The sequence below is a fragment of the Gallinula chloropus genome, assembly GCF_964237585.1.
Source record: "Gallinula chloropus genome assembly, chromosome: 11".
Taxonomy (NCBI): Eukaryota; Metazoa; Chordata; class Aves; order Gruiformes; family Rallidae; genus Gallinula; species Gallinula chloropus.
In genome coordinates this window covers 106,375-122,177 of record NC_140096.1, presented here as the reverse complement: position 1 = coordinate 122,177, position 15,803 = coordinate 106,375, and the positions used below count along the sequence as shown (strand labels likewise).

Genomic DNA, 15,803 nt, shown 5'->3' with positions numbered 1-15,803 from the left:
TTTCCGGGCAGTATAACCGCGGAGCTGCCACGAGGAGCCTGCCCGTGCTTTCCGGGGCGATGAGGGGGCCCGTCGGGATGCCGGCGCTCCCTCCCGGTGAGGCTCCGGTTCCGCCGCCCGTCGCGGGGTCGGCCGGGGCCGGGCGGTCGGCGGGTCGCGGCGCGAGTGGTCGCGGCGGGCCGGGGGTCGGTGCGGGGCGCGCGGGCGGCGAGGCGCCGCGCCTTCCACCCCCCCCCAGCCGCGGCCGGCCTTCTGCCGGCGCCGGTCCGTGCCGGGACGTGTCTCCGCGGCGTCCGGCGGGGTGTCTGGGCCGGGAGGGGGGGCTCCGCGCCGCGCGGGCAGTGCGCGGAGGGGGTCGCGGCGGGGGCTTGGGGGTGCGGCCGGGCCAGAGCTCCCGTTCCCCGAGCAGCCGGCACGGGAGACACGGGGCACCGAAGGGGCCGGCGGGGCGGGGCGCGACTGGACTCTTCCGGTCAGTCTGAGCGTGTCCGGGCCGCGGGGCTGGCAGGTTTGGGGGGATTTGGGGGTTTGCGTGGGTCTGTGTCTCTCTCTAGTTGCGGCTTGTGGGTTTTCTGTCTCGCGGGGCTGTTTTGGCAGAGGAGGGCTTAGGGCTTCTCTTGTGGCTGCTGTGGCGTTCAGTGGTTATCGGGGGTTCTTGTGGTGTCTGGGGTTTCCGGGTTTGCTGGTTTCTTCGGCTCGGTGGTTATTTTGCTCTGGTCTTTTGTTGGTTTTCTGGTTTGGGTTTCTTTTGTGGTTTTAATTGGGTTTTTGGGGGTTCCGTGGCTCGCAGGGTTTCTATAATTTTTTTATGGTAAATGAAAATGGAGCACAGGTTCTGCTCTGCCTTTTGTTTCCTTGTCAGCCTTTGTTGCCCTTGTGAAATGTCCAAGCCCATTGGAGACATTACTGTTTGGCTTGCTATTTGAGCTTTCTTCTTGGATACCTTGTACCCATTAAGTCCCCAAAAGTTTAAGAGTTGGGTGGTTACCCATCCAGAACCTGTTGTCCTTCTTGTGAGTCTTGGTCCTTCCCAGCCCTCCACTGACCCCTGCCCTTTCTTACTACTCCTCTGATTTTTTTTTTTTTTTCCCCTTGCCTGTACTTCTCTATTCTACTGTCCTGCTCCCTTTTCTTCTCTCCCTTTCCCTTTCTTCATCTCCCTCTCCCTTTTCTTTTTCTCTCTGTGCTTTTTTCCTGCTTTCTCTTCCTCCTTTTTTCGTCTTCCGTCTCTGTCCTGCAGGCCACTGCAGTTACTTTCCTTTTCCATCTCTTTGTCGTGATCTGCACCTGTCTTGTTTTCTCCAACAATTTCTCTAGCCTGTTGTCTGGTGTTCTTTTTTTTTTTTTTTCATTCTATATCTCACTGTCCCAGGCAGCAAGCTGACCCTTGAATATGCTTTATTCTCCATAAATGCAGGTGCTGTTGGCAGCAGTTCATGAAACGAGGGGCATCTCCAGCAGATCCTGCAGAAGACAGAGTTGCTGCCTGAGGAGAGCACGCCTCAAAGTGTGCATCGTCAGATTTGCGCTCGCTAGAGAGTATGGGACGAAGCTGGCATTGGCGTCCTGTCCAGCCAGTGTCAGGTGACACCCACTTTGCTGCGCACTGGTTACAGGAGGATCTAGAGTAATACAGATGTACTTCTCAGCGAAGGCAGCGAAGCAACACTTTCCTTTCAAACGGTGAGGCTGGTAAGGAAAGCGCAGTTTGTCTCTGACTGTCTCTATTCCCTTTGTCTCAGGGAGGCTGAATGAAAATGATGACTTCTTGACTGTGTTATCACACTGGGTGAGTAGGTGTGACATGCTGGAGCTGGATACTGAAGTTGAGTACGTGGTGGAATCGATGGATCTGTGTTTTCTGCATGGAGAAGGTAACCTGTCATTCGTTTATTTTTCTTAAAATGAAGCAAAGGACTAGGGAAGGTGGGCTCTTCTTCACAGCGCAGATTTTGATGACATTGTTGGAGTAGAAATCCATCCAAGGGTGGTCCTAAAGTTGGCAACATCAGTAGCATAACAAGAGAGTCTCATGGTTCCACTGTAAAGTGGAAGTACAGAAAGCTGTTCAGCTCGCAGAGTGCAGGCCTGTGTGACCTGGGAATCTACTGATGGACTCTGCCTTATGAGGTGAGATATTTTCGATCGAGCAGGGGGAGTCATCGTGACTTAACAATGTGGTAGCTACACTTGTGATGGGCTCCTGCAGTTTTATCAGCTATCGGACCCCGGAAGGCCTTCATCCTCCCTCCGTCTCTAGGATGAAAAGGCAAAAAATGCCATATTGTGAGGATGATTGAGTACAATTTTCTGCCGCTCCATAAATAACTTTGATACTTAGTATATGTTAGGAGTGCTTGTGGGAGCTTCAGCCTCTTCTCGAAGCAGTCCCGTCTGTCTAAAGCGCGTGCTTTTAAAAACATCTGTGTGTTACATGCATTAGGAACTAAAACTGCAGCTTGATTTTCCTCCTCTAGGGCTGATTTTTCATAATTGCTTCACACCGGTAACAGAAACGGATAGGCCCTGTTTCGTCAGGGTCAGTCCTGACCTCGTTTAAATGCTGCTGCAAAGCTTCAGTGTTTCAGTTTGCAAGCTGTAAAAATACGTTGTTAAAGATAAGAGTGCTTCTTGGAACTTAAGTGGTAGAACCGCCTTCTCAATGGTAGCTTTTGCTGGCTTGCTTTTGTGCAATGTACATCTTTGCCATTGTGATTTAGCGTGCCTGATTGGTTTAGCATACAGACATTGGCACCCGCTGAGTTGATAAACAGGTCTTTCTCACTGTGCCATTTTTCCACTTCCTTTAATTGTATCTTTTTCAGTCTGTAACCACAGTTAATGTCTTTTTTTTTTTAAAAAAAGCACGCTACAGCAGCTTGCTTTGTTCATGTGTTCAAAAGATGTTTGTGGTTGCTTTTCCCCCAGTTGTTGCTTGGTTTTTTTTCCTCTTTAAATGCTTTCTGAAAGGTAGAACTGCATTTCCTTGTAGGGTGCACTTAGACTTTTTCCATGTTATCGGAGTTGTAAGAACATGTCAGTTTCAACACAGAAAAAAGGTCCAGCTTTTGCCACGAGGCTTTTGCCATTAGGGTTTAGCCTAATGTTGCCGAGGAAGCTTTCTTTCTGCTTCCCTCTAAGCCTTACTGTAAAAAAGCAAAAAAGCTGTCATGGGAAAGCCGGTTAAATCGGGCTCGGACCCCAGATTGTCACCGGTTTAATGCAATGAAAGTGTCCTGACTGGACTGAAGCACCCTAAAACACTTTGCGTGCTGCAGCATAAGAATGCAGATGGCTTATCACGCAGTAACTTGGGGATCAGCACCGTTTGCTGCCACTGGCAGAGGCTTTTTTCTTATTCCTTCTGACTGACACGGCGATAGGAGGTGCCTGTTTTGTGGCAGTAGTGCAGCAGCACCATCTCTCGACCCTGCTGCCTCAGACATTGCTTAGCCTCACTGCATTTTGTTTCCTGGTTTTGCTCGGCAGGACAAGTCCTGTTTGGCTGTAATTGCAGGGTTAGAGTGTAATATGAGGAAAGGAGGGTGTTGGCTTAGGAATTTCTGTTCCGCTTGCCACAGTTTTGCCACCAGTATTGCAGTTGGCGAGGTGGCTGTCGGGCGTGGGAATCGCGGGGGTGAGTCTCAGTGTGGGGACAGGTTTGTTGCTGACGCTTCAGCTGTTGGGGTTTTTGAGTTGCTGATGTGTGTTTTCTCATTCTACAGAACCACCTTCATGTTGCGTTCCAGGGAGTGTACTGTGGATGTACAGGAAAGATCTTTCCTGGTGAGACTGTCTATAACCACCGAAGATGTTCGCCAGCTCTGCGCTGAGAAGTTCGAGGTGGACAAGCCGGCAGAGTGCAGCCCGTTTCTTGTTGTCGACGACACCTGGCAGCAGCTGACGGAGCATACCTGCCCTCGGGAAATGAAGGCTGAGTTGCACAGCTGTCCCCAACCCCAGGTCTTCCACTTTGTCTACAAATGTGTTAACAGAGATCTGTGTGGTGCCATTTGTCACAATGATGACTCCACGTTTTAAAAGCAGCAGCTCGTCGTTGGATTTCTGTTCCTCTTGTTAACGGCTGAAAACATCTTTGTTGGCTGGCATTCCTTAGGAGCCGAGACTGGTCTTAAACCAGGATTGCCCAGTAAAAATCCCTTAGCCACATCAGGCATAGCTTAGAAAACCCCATGTAAATCGTGCCCAGGGCCGGTTATGCAGACTATTCCACCAGCGTGTTTGAGCGAACAGCCACAAGACTCTGCTGCAGCATATCATATCGTGGCCCTCGGCAGGTTGTCTGCTGTGGTGTGCAAATGTCTTATTTTTTTTTGCACCTGGCCTCTAGCCACATGTCATTTTGATTTATATATGTGTATGCTAGACAAGCATTGCAGTAAACTGGCTGGTGTTAGCTTGGGTTCGACTTGTCCCATTCAGGGCATCAGTTAACTCAGAATTACCTGGATGATTGATTGCATTCTTCCCTGTTTTTTTTTTTTTTGTTTTTGTTTTTTTTAATTACAGAAAATTGTGGGGGTTTATTATAGACATCTTGCAGCAGTTGCAGGTAGACTGTCAGGGTCGTCTTCTAAAAATATTTTTTCAGCTGTAAAGAATTCTGTAATTATGCATGTGATTTTAACATTCAATATACAAGAATAAGTCTCTTTCGGGTTTTGGCGTATTGCATTTAAGGTCTCTATGGTTTCTCCTCTTTTCCTGTTACAGGTGAGTTCTTGGGAGCTTGTGGTACCTGTAAGAAGGTCGTAGTATTGGCGCTGGTGATTTCATTGCCTTTATCTGAACTGGATGTACTGTTACCTGGGTTAGTGTTTCTATCCATTGGTTTAGACAGCCTTGTGGGTAGGAAGAGGAAGTTGAAAGAAAAGGATGTAGAGAAGGGGCAGAGAAAGAACGCAGAGAACCGAGTTTAGGATTAAAATGTGTTAGTCTGTCTGCTGGTGCAGGCTCCTCTCAGAAAATGAGCCAAGGAGGTTGGTAAGGTGTTTGTAGTTTTACTGATTTTTTTTTTTTTTTCCTGGTTTTTGTGGCTATAGGGGTTGGGTGGGTTGGTTTTTTTACAGGCTCTGGGATTTGTGGGGTTAGTGTGGGCTTGTGAGGATTTTCTGTTGGTTTGTTTTTTTTAACTGGGGTTCTAAGGGGGGGTTTTGGTTCTCTGCCTTTTGAAGGCTTTGGGGTTCTGTGGGTTGCGGGTTTGGGGGAGGGCTAGGGGCTTCTGTGGTGTTTTGAGTTCCCGCAGCTTTTTCTTGTGGGGTCTGGGGTTTGTGTGTGTCTTTAATGGGGGTTTGTGGCTTCTTTGGTTTTTGGGCTTTGTGGGGGTTTCTAGTTTGTGGGAATTCTTTGGGTATTTTGGTTTGGTTTTTCTTAGGCTGAGAGGCTTTAGGAGGAAAGCCTGTTCTGAGCGTGGTGTTCTCCTTGTAACAGAAGCAGGGTCTCACTGTGGCATGCCAGCTGTCGTGGCTAACAAGGGAGCTTTTTTGTTTTGTGTTGTTATAAATATTACAAGAGTTCCACTTTGTAAAATGCTTTTGTGATGAGTTCAGGCTACGTCTTGCATCCATTGAAAGCAGTATTTACTGGGGCTGAGTCTTCCTGTTTGGAGCTGAGGAAGGAAGTATGGATTGAATAACAATGTATTGGTTTTTGACCTGCAGATGGTGGAAGAAAGTGAGGAAAGACTAACAGAAGAGCAGATTGAGTCACTTCTCCAGGCAGTCACCAGTCTTCTTCCAGGGGATCCAGAAGAACAGCCAAGAGACTTGGCAATGTTGGCTGAAGACGAAGGTGACCAAACCTTGGAGGCATCTCAGCCCAAAGCTGGCAACGGTTTCGACAGAGGAGAACCGGCTAACAATTTTCTGGGTTATACTTGGCAGCAGTTTACTGTTGTATTGGACATTGTTGTAAAATGCCTTAGAATTTTTATTATTCAGAGGTGATGAGGGAACCAGTTGTTTCCAAGAAAGCGTGGCCAAGGCCACTGTTGTTGTGGCATCTTTCCATCGATGGGGCTGGCAGCAGCTGAGTCAGGGCGGTTGGCTCTTTTTGGGGGACTATGGGGTCTTTACAGGGTCTCTTTTTGGTGGGGTCTAGGGCTTTTGGGGGGGATTCTCTAAGGGGGGGTGTGGGGTTCTTTGAGGGGATCTTTATGGGGTCTCATTTTGGGGGGGATGTGAGGGGCTTGGGGGCGTCTTTAAGGAGTCTCAGGTTTTTTGGGGGGTGGTTAGGGTTCTTTATGGGGTCTGTTTGGGGGGTCTGGGTTTTTTGGGGGGGCTCTTTGGGGAGTTGGGGGGCCCTAAGGGCCTTTTTAGGGGATCGTGGGGGGGCTCTTTGGGGGGGGGGGGTGTCTCTGAGGGGTTCTGGGGGGGTCTCTCTAGGGTCTATTTTTGGGGTGTTGGGGGTTCCTTCGGGGGTCTTCTAGGGGGTCAGGGGCCATGGTGGGATTCGAGGGCTCTCAGAGGGGTCGCAGTAGGGTTGGGAGGGGGGTTGAATTCGCTGGAGGAGATGGGGGGTTGTTAATGAGCGCAGGTCAGCAGCAGACGGGTAATTAGTGGGGCAGGGGGAGCCGAAAAGGGCCGAGCAGAGGCGGAGAGATACGAGCAGAGGCGGAGAGATACGAGCACTGGCGGAAAGGCCCGAGCACTGGCGGAAAGGCCCGAGCGGGGATTCGAACACGGGGGTCCTCGGTGCTGCCGCCTTGCGGACACGCAGCGGTACTGCGCCCGGGTGGCGCAGCGCACGGAAGCCGCTGCGTTCTGCTGCCTCCGTGCACACTCGCCGCGTTCCTGCGCGGTTGCGCGCAGAGCCCGCTGCGTGCGGACTGCGGCCGGGCGGCGCAGCGCGAGCGGCAGGGCGCTTTAACGAGGGACGCCGCCATTGCGGGGCGGCCGCTCCCTCCCGGTGAGGGGGGGGTTCCGCCGCCCGTCGCGGGGTCGGCCGGGGCACTGTCAGGTCCGGGGAACCCCCGAAGGCGATGGGACTCCCTCGGGGGGGCAGATTTTGGGAGGGGGCGCGCGGGGGGGGGGGGTCACTGTCATGTGCGGGGATTCGAAGACGGGGTGAGGTCGCCCATCCGGGCGCTGACCGAGCTGGTACCTGCTTAGCTTCCCGGACGGGGAAGCTGTGAGGTCACCGGACGCTCCCTCCCGGAGAGGCGCCGGTACCCCCCGCCCCGCCCTCGCGGGATCGCTCGGTGCTGCCGCCTTGCGGACACGCAGCGGTAATGCGCCCGGGTGGCGCAGCGCACGGAAGCCGCAGCGCTCCGAACGTTCCCTCCCGGTGAGGCGGGGTTTCCTTCGCCCGTCGCGGGGTCGGCCGGGGCACTGTCAGGTCCGGGGAACCCTCGAAGGTGATGGGACTCCCTCGGGGGGGGTCAGATTTTGGGAGGAGGGGCGCACGTGGCGGGGGCACTGTTAGGTGCGGGGATTCGAAGACGGGGTGAGGTCGCCCATCCGGGCGCTGACCGAACTGGTCCCTGCTTAGCTTCCCGAACGGGGCAGCTGTGCTGTGTAGCCCCCCCCAAGCTCGCGCCCCCCAACGGGGGCCCGGAAGCCCCCCGGCGGCCATTTTTCCGTCGGAGCCGTACGGAGATGGGCGCCGCCATGCCCGGAAGTCCTCCGGCGGCCATTTTTCCGCCGGAGCCGCACTGTAATGTTTCCCGGCATGCCCCGCTCCCTTGCGGGGGAGTATATCCCGGCATGCCCCGCTCCTTTCCGGGGCAGTATATCCCGGCATGCCCCGCTCCTTTCCGGGCAGTATAACCGCGGAGCTGCCACGAGGAGCCTGCCCGTGCTTTCCGGGGCGATGAGGGGGCCCGTCGGGATGCCGGCGCTCCCTCCCGGTGAGGCTCCGGTTCCGCCGCCCGTCGCGGGGTCGGCCGGGGCCGGGCGGTCGGCGGGTCGCGGCGCGAGTGGTCGCGGCGGGCCGGGGGTCGGTGCGGGGCGCGCGGGCGGCGAGGCGCCGCGCCTTCCACCCCCCCCCAGCCGCGGCCGGCCTTCTGCCGGCGCCGGTCCGTGCCGGGACGTGTCTCCGCGGCGTCCGGCGGGGTGTCTGGGCCGGGAGGGGGGGCTCCGCGCCGCGCGGGCAGTGCGCGGAGGGGGTCGCGGCGGGGGCTTGGGGGTGCGGCCGGGCCAGAGCTCCCGTTCCCCGAGCAGCCGGCACGGGAGACACGGGGCACCGAAGGGGCCGGCGGGGCGGGGCGCGACTGGACTCTTCCGGTCAGTCTGAGCGTGTCCGGGCCGCGGGGCTGGCAGGTTTGGGGGGATTTGGGGGTTTGCGTGGGTCTGTGTCTCTCTCTAGTTGCGGCTTGTGGGTTTTCTGTCTCGCGGGGCTGTTTTGGCAGAGGAGGGCTTAGGGCTTCTCTTGTGGCTGCTGTGGCGTTCAGTGGTTATCGGGGGTTCTTGTGGTGTCTGGGGTTTCCGGGTTTGCTGGTTTCTTCGGCTCGGTGGTTATTTTGCTCTGGTCTTTTGTTGGTTTTCTGGTTTGGGTTTCTTTTGTGGTTTTAATTGGGTTTTTGGGGGTTCCGTGGCTCGCAGGGTTTCTATAATTTTTTTATGGTAAATGAAAATGGAGCACAGGTTCTGCTCTGCCTTTTGTTTCCTTGTCAGCCTTTGTTGCCCTTGTGAAATGTCCAAGCCCATTGGAGACATTACTGTTTGGCTTGCTATTTGAGCTTTCTTCTTGGATACCTTGTACCCATTAAGTCCCCAAAAGTTTAAGAGTTGGGTGGTTACCCATCCAGAACCTGTTGTCCTTCTTGTGAGTCTTGGTCCTTCCCAGCCCTCCACTGACCCCTGCCCTTTCTTACTACTCCTCTGATTTTTTTTTTTTTTTTCCCCTTGCCTGTACTTCTCTATTCTACTGTCCTGCTCCCTTTTCTTCTCTCCCTTTCCCTTTCTTCATCTCCCTCTCCCTTTTCTTTTTCTCTCTGTGCTTTTTTCCTGCTTTCTCTTCCTCCTTTTTTCGTCTTCCGTCTCTGTCCTGCAGGCCACTGCAGTTACTTTCCTTTTCCATCTCTTTGTCGTGATCTGCACCTGTCTTGTTTTCTCCAACAATTTCTCTAGCCTGTTGTCTGGTGTTCTTTTTTTTTTTTTTTCATTCTATATCTCACTGTCCCAGGCAGCAAGCTGACCCTTGAATATGCTTTATTCTCCATAAATGCAGGTGCTGTTGGCAGCAGTTCATGAAACGAGGGGCATCTCCAGCAGATCCTGCAGAAGACAGAGTTGCTGCCTGAGGAGAGCACGCCTCAAAGTGTGCATCGTCAGATTTGCGCTCGCTAGAGAGTATGGGACGAAGCTGGCATTGGCGTCCTGTCCAGCCAGTGTCAGGTGACACCCACTTTGCTGCGCACTGGTTACAGGAGGATCTAGAGTAATACAGATGTACTTCTCAGCGAAGGCAGCGAAGCAACACTTTCCTTTCAAACGGTGAGGCTGGTAAGGAAAGCGCAGTTTGTCTCTGACTGTCTCTATTCCCTTTGTCTCAGGGAGGCTGAATGAAAATGATGACTTCTTGACTGTGTTATCACACTGGGTGAGTAGGTGTGACATGCTGGAGCTGGATACTGAAGTTGAGTACGTGGTGGAATCGATGGATCTGTGTTTTCTGCATGGAGAAGGTAACCTGTCATTCGTTTATTTTTCTTAAAATGAAGCAAAGGACTAGGGAAGGTGGGCTCTTCTTCACAGCGCAGATTTTGATGACATTGTTGGAGTAGAAATCCATCCAAGGGTGGTCCTAAAGTTGGCAACATCAGTAGCATAACAAGAGAGTCTCATGGTTCCACTGTAAAGTGGAAGTACAGAAAGCTGTTCAGCTCGCAGAGTGCAGGCCTGTGTGACCTGGGAATCTACTGATGGACTCTGCCTTATGAGGTGAGATATTTTCGATCGAGCAGGGGGAGTCATCGTGACTTAACAATGTGGTAGCTACACTTGTGATGGGCTCCTGCAGTTTTATCAGCTATCGGACCCCGGAAGGCCTTCATCCTCCCTCCGTCTCTAGGATGAAAAGGCAAAAAATGCCATATTGTGAGGATGATTGAGTACAATTTTCTGCCGCTCCATAAATAACTTTGATACTTAGTATATGTTAGGAGTGCTTGTGGGAGCTTCAGCCTCTTCTCGAAGCAGTCCCGTCTGTCTAAAGCGCGTGCTTTTAAAAACATCTGTGTGTTACATGCATTAGGAACTAAAACTGCAGCTTGATTTTCCTCCTCTAGGGCTGATTTTTCATAATTGCTTCACACCGGTAACAGAAACGGATAGGCCCTGTTTCGTCAGGGTCAGTCCTGACCTCGTTTAAATGCTGCTGCAAAGCTTCAGTGTTTCAGTTTGCAAGCTGTAAAAATACGTTGTTAAAGATAAGAGTGCTTCTTGGAACTTAAGTGGTAGAACCGCCTTCTCAATGGTAGCTTTTGCTGGCTTGCTTTTGTGCAATGTACATCTTTGCCATTGTGATTTAGCGTGCCTGATTGGTTTAGCATACAGACATTGGCACCCGCTGAGTTGATAAACAGGTCTTTCTCACTGTGCCATTTTTCCACTTCCTTTAATTGTATCTTTTTCAGTCTGTAACCACAGTTAATGTCTTTTTTTTTTTAAAAAAAGCACGCTACAGCAGCTTGCTTTGTTCATGTGTTCAAAAGATGTTTGTGGTTGCTTTTCCCCCAGTTGTTGCTTGGTTTTTTTTCCTCTTTAAATGCTTTCTGAAAGGTAGAACTGCATTTCCTTGTAGGGTGCACTTAGACTTTTTCCATGTTATCGGAGTTGTAAGAACATGTCAGTTTCAACACAGAAAAAAGGTCCAGCTTTTGCCACGAGGCTTTTGCCATTAGGGTTTAGCCTAATGTTGCCGAGGAAGCTTTCTTTCTGCTTCCCTCTAAGCCTTACTGTAAAAAAGCAAAAAAGCTGTCATGGGAAAGCCGGTTAAATCGGGCTCGGACCCCAGATTGTCACCGGTTTAATGCAATGAAAGTGTCCTGACTGGACTGAAGCACCCTAAAACACTTTGCGTGCTGCAGCATAAGAATGCAGATGGCTTATCACGCAGTAACTTGGGGATCAGCACCGTTTGCTGCCACTGGCAGAGGCTTTTTTCTTATTCCTTCTGACTGACACGGCGATAGGAGGTGCCTGTTTTGTGGCAGTAGTGCAGCAGCACCATCTCTCGACCCTGCTGCCTCAGACATTGCTTAGCCTCACTGCATTTTGTTTCCTGGTTTTGCTCGGCAGGACAAGTCCTGTTTGGCTGTAATTGCAGGGTTAGAGTGTAATATGAGGAAAGGAGGGTGTTGGCTTAGGAATTTCTGTTCCGCTTGCCACAGTTTTGCCACCAGTATTGCAGTTGGCGAGGTGGCTGTCGGGCGTGGGAATCGCGGGGGTGAGTCTCAGTGTGGGGACAGGTTTGTTGCTGACGCTTCAGCTGTTGGGGTTTTTGAGTTGCTGATGTGTGTTTTCTCATTCTACAGAACCACCTTCATGTTGCGTTCCAGGGAGTGTACTGTGGATGTACAGGAAAGATCTTTCCTGGTGAGACTGTCTATAACCACCGAAGATGTTCGCCAGCTCTGCGCTGAGAAGTTCGAGGTGGACAAGCCGGCAGAGTGCAGCCCGTTTCTTGTTGTCGACGACACCTGGCAGCAGCTGACGGAGCATACCTGCCCTCGGGAAATGAAGGCTGAGTTGCACAGCTGTCCCCAACCCCAGGTCTTCCACTTTGTCTACAAATGTGTTAACAGAGATCTGTGTGGTGCCATTTGTCACAATGATGACTCCACGTTTTAAAAGCAGCAGCTCGTCGTTGGATTTCTGTTCCTCTTGTTAACGGCTGAAAACATCTTTGTTGGCTGGCATTCCTTAGGAGCCGAGACTGGTCTTAAACCAGGATTGCCCAGTAAAAATCCCTTAGCCACATCAGGCATAGCTTAGAAAACCCCATGTAAATCGTGCCCAGGGCCGGTTATGCAGACTATTCCACCAGCGTGTTTGAGCGAACAGCCACAAGACTCTGCTGCAGCATATCATATCGTGGCCCTCGGCAGGTTGTCTGCTGTGGTGTGCAAATGTCTTATTTTTTTTTGCACCTGGCCTCTAGCCACATGTCATTTTGATTTATATATGTGTATGCTAGACAAGCATTGCAGTAAACTGGCTGGTGTTAGCTTGGGTTCGACTTGTCCCATTCAGGGCATCAGTTAACTCAGAATTACCTGGATGATTGATTGCATTCTTCCCTGTTTTTTTTTTTTTTGTTTTTGTTTTTTTTAATTACAGAAAATTGTGGGGGTTTATTATAGACATCTTGCAGCAGTTGCAGGTAGACTGTCAGGGTCGTCTTCTAAAAATATTTTTTCAGCTGTAAAGAATTCTGTAATTATGCATGTGATTTTAACATTCAATATACAAGAATAAGTCTCTTTCGGGTTTTGGCGTATTGCATTTAAGGTCTCTATGGTTTCTCCTCTTTTCCTGTTACAGGTGAGTTCTTGGGAGCTTGTGGTACCTGTAAGAAGGTCGTAGTATTGGCGCTGGTGATTTCATTGCCTTTATCTGAACTGGATGTACTGTTACCTGGGTTAGTGTTTCTATCCATTGGTTTAGACAGCCTTGTGGGTAGGAAGAGGAAGTTGAAAGAAAAGGATGTAGAGAAGGGGCAGAGAAAGAACGCAGAGAACCGAGTTTAGGATTAAAATGTGTTAGTCTGTCTGCTGGTGCAGGCTCCTCTCAGAAAATGAGCCAAGGAGGTTGGTAAGGTGTTTGTAGTTTTACTGATTTTTTTTTTTTTTCCTGGTTTTTGTGGCTATAGGGGTTGGGTGGGTTGGTTTTTTTACAGGCTCTGGGATTTGTGGGGTTAGTGTGGGCTTGTGAGGATTTTCTGTTGGTTTGTTTTTTTTAACTGGGGTTCTAAGGGGGGGTTTTGGTTCTCTGCCTTTTGAAGGCTTTGGGGTTCTGTGGGTTGCGGGTTTGGGGGAGGGCTAGGGGCTTCTGTGGTGTTTTGAGTTCCCGCAGCTTTTTCTTGTGGGGTCTGGGGTTTGTGTGTGTCTTTAATGGGGGTTTGTGGCTTCTTTGGTTTTTGGGCTTTGTGGGGGTTTCTAGTTTGTGGGAATTCTTTGGGTATTTTGGTTTGGTTTTTCTTAGGCTGAGAGGCTTTAGGAGGAAAGCCTGTTCTGAGCGTGGTGTTCTCCTTGTAACAGAAGCAGGGTCTCACTGTGGCATGCCAGCTGTCGTGGCTAACAAGGGAGCTTTTTTGTTTTGTGTTGTTATAAATATTACAAGAGTTCCACTTTGTAAAATGCTTTTGTGATGAGTTCAGGCTACGTCTTGCATCCATTGAAAGCAGTATTTACTGGGGCTGAGTCTTCCTGTTTGGAGCTGAGGAAGGAAGTATGGATTGAATAACAATGTATTGGTTTTTGACCTGCAGATGGTGGAAGAAAGTGAGGAAAGACTAACAGAAGAGCAGATTGAGTCACTTCTCCAGGCAGTCACCAGTCTTCTTCCAGGGGATCCAGAAGAACAGCCAAGAGACTTGGCAATGTTGGCTGAAGACGAAGGTGACCAAACCTTGGAGGCATCTCAGCCCAAAGCTGGCAACGGTTTCGACAGAGGAGAACCGGCTAACAATTTTCTGGGTTATACTTGGCAGCAGTTTACTGTTGTATTGGACATTGTTGTAAAATGCCTTAGAATTTTTATTATTCAGAGGTGATGAGGGAACCAGTTGTTTCCAAGAAAGCGTGGCCAAGGCCACTGTTGTTGTGGCATCTTTCCATCGATGGGGCTGGCAGCAGCTGAGTCAGGGCGGTTGGCTCTTTTTGGGGGACTATGGGGTCTTTACAGGGTCTCTTTTTGGTGGGGTCTAGGGCTTTTGGGGGGGATTCTCTAAGGGGGGGTGTGGGGTTCTTTGAGGGGATCTTTATGGGGTCTCATTTTGGGGGGGATGTGAGGGGCTTGGGGGCGTCTTTAAGGAGTCTCAGGTTTTTTGGGGGGTGGTTAGGGTTCTTTATGGGGTCTGTTTGGGGGGTCTGGGTTTTTTGGGGGGGCTCTTTGGGGAGTTGGGGGGCCCTAAGGGCCTTTTTAGGGGATCGTGGGGGGGCTCTTTGGGGGGGGGGGGGTGTCTCTGAGGGGTTCTGGGGGGGTCTCTCTAGGGTCTATTTTTGGGGTGTTGGGGGTTCCTTCGGGGGTCTTCTAGGGGGTCAGGGGCCATGGTGGGGTTCGAGGGCTCTCAGAGGGGTCGCAGTAGGGTTGGGAGGGGGGTTGAATTCGCTGGAGGAGATGGGGGGTTGTTAATGAGCGCAGGTCAGCAGCAGACGGGTAATTAGTGGGGCAGGGGGAGCCGAAAAGGGCCGAGCAGAGGCGGAAAGGCCCGAGCACTGGCGCAAAGGCCCGAGCACTGGCGGAAAGGCCCGAGCGGGGATTCGAACACGGGGGTCCTCGGTGCTGCCGCCTTGCGGACACGCAGCGGTACTGCGCCCGGGTGGCGCAGCGCACGGAAGCCGCCGCGTTCTGCTGCCTCCGTGCACACTCGCCGCGTTCCTGCGCGGGTGCGCGCAGAGCCCGCTGCGTGCGGACTGCGGCCGGGCGGCGCAGCGCGAGCGGCAGGGCGCTTTAACGAGGGACGCCGCCATTGCGGGGCGGCCGCTCCCTCCCGGTGAGGGGGGGGTTCCGCCGCCCGTCGCGGGGTCGGCCGGGGCACTGTCAGGTCCGGGGAACCCCCGAAGGCGATGGGACTCCCTCGGGGGGGCAGATTTTGGGAGGGGGCGCGCGGGGGGGGGGGGTCACTGTCATGTGCGGGGATTCGAACACGGGGTGAGGTCGCCCATCCGGGCGCTGACCGAGCTGGTACCTGCTTAGCTTCCCGGACGGGGAAGCTGTGAGGTCACCGGACGCTCCCTCCCGGAGAGGCGCCGGTACCCCCCCCCCCGCCCTCGCGGGATCGCTCGGTGCTGCCGCCTTGCGGACACGCAGCGGTACTGCGCCCGGGTGGCGCAGCGCACGGAAGCCGCAGCGCTCCGAAAGTTCCCTCCCGGTGAGGCGGGGTTTCCTTCGCCCGTCGCGGGGTCGGCCGGGGCACTGTCAGGTCCGGGGAACCCTCGAAGGTGATGGGACTCCCTCGGGGGGGGTCAGATTTTGGGAGGAGGGGCGCACGTGGCGGGGGCACTGTTAGGTGCGGGGATTCGAAGACGGGGTGAGGTCGCCCATCCGGGCGCTGACCGAACTGGTCCCTGCTTAGCTTCCCGAACGGGGCAGCTGTGCTGTGTAGCCCCCCCCAAGCTCGCGCCCCCCAACGGGGGCCCGGAAGCCCCCCGGCGGCCATTTTTCCGTCGGAGCCGCACGGAGATGGGCGCCGCCATGCTCGGAAACCCCCCGGCCGCCTTTTAACCGCCGGAGCCGCACGGAGATGGGCGCCGCCATGCCCGGAAGCCCCCCGGCGGCCATTTTTCCGCCGTAGCCGCACGGAGATGGGCGCCGCCATGCCCGGAAGCCCCCCGGCCGCCTTTTAACCGCCGAAGCCGCACGGAGATGGGCGCCGCCATGCCCGGAAGCCCCCCGGCGGCCATTTTTCCGCCGGAGCCGCACGGAGATGGGCGCCGCCATGCCCGTAAGCCCCTCGGTCGCCATTTAACCGCCGGAGCCGTACGGAGATGGGCGCCGCCATGCCCGGAAGTCCTCCGGCGGCCATTTTTCCGCCGGAGCCGCACTGTAATGTTTCCCGGCATGCCCCGCTCCCTTGCGGGGGAGTATATCCCGGCATGCCCCGCTCCTTTCCGGGGC

The 15,803-nt window shown here is 53.3% G+C and overlaps 2 long non-coding RNA genes across 4 annotated transcripts; both read left to right on the top strand.

Moving 5' to 3' along the window:
- Nucleotides 1–1,639: 1,639 nt before the first annotated feature.
- LOC311195812 lies at nucleotides 1,640–6,007 on the top strand. Of its 2 annotated transcripts, XR_014617539.1 has the most exons (5): nucleotides 1,640–1,874; nucleotides 3,726–3,963; nucleotides 4,531–4,573; nucleotides 4,735–4,831; nucleotides 5,682–6,007. It is a non-coding gene; the product is annotated as an uncharacterized lncRNA (long non-coding RNA). The 2 variants fall into 2 exon arrangements; XR_014617538.1 differs by lacking the exon at nucleotides 4,531–4,573.
- A 3,404-nt stretch (nucleotides 6,008–9,411) lies between these two features.
- On the top strand, nucleotides 9,412–13,778 carry LOC311195898. Of its 2 annotated transcripts, XR_014617545.1 has the most exons (5): nucleotides 9,412–9,646; nucleotides 11,498–11,735; nucleotides 12,303–12,345; nucleotides 12,507–12,603; nucleotides 13,453–13,778. It is a non-coding gene; the product is annotated as an uncharacterized lncRNA (long non-coding RNA). The 2 variants fall into 2 exon arrangements; XR_014617544.1 differs by lacking the exon at nucleotides 12,303–12,345.
- The last annotated feature ends 2,025 nt before the right edge of the window (nucleotides 13,779–15,803 follow it).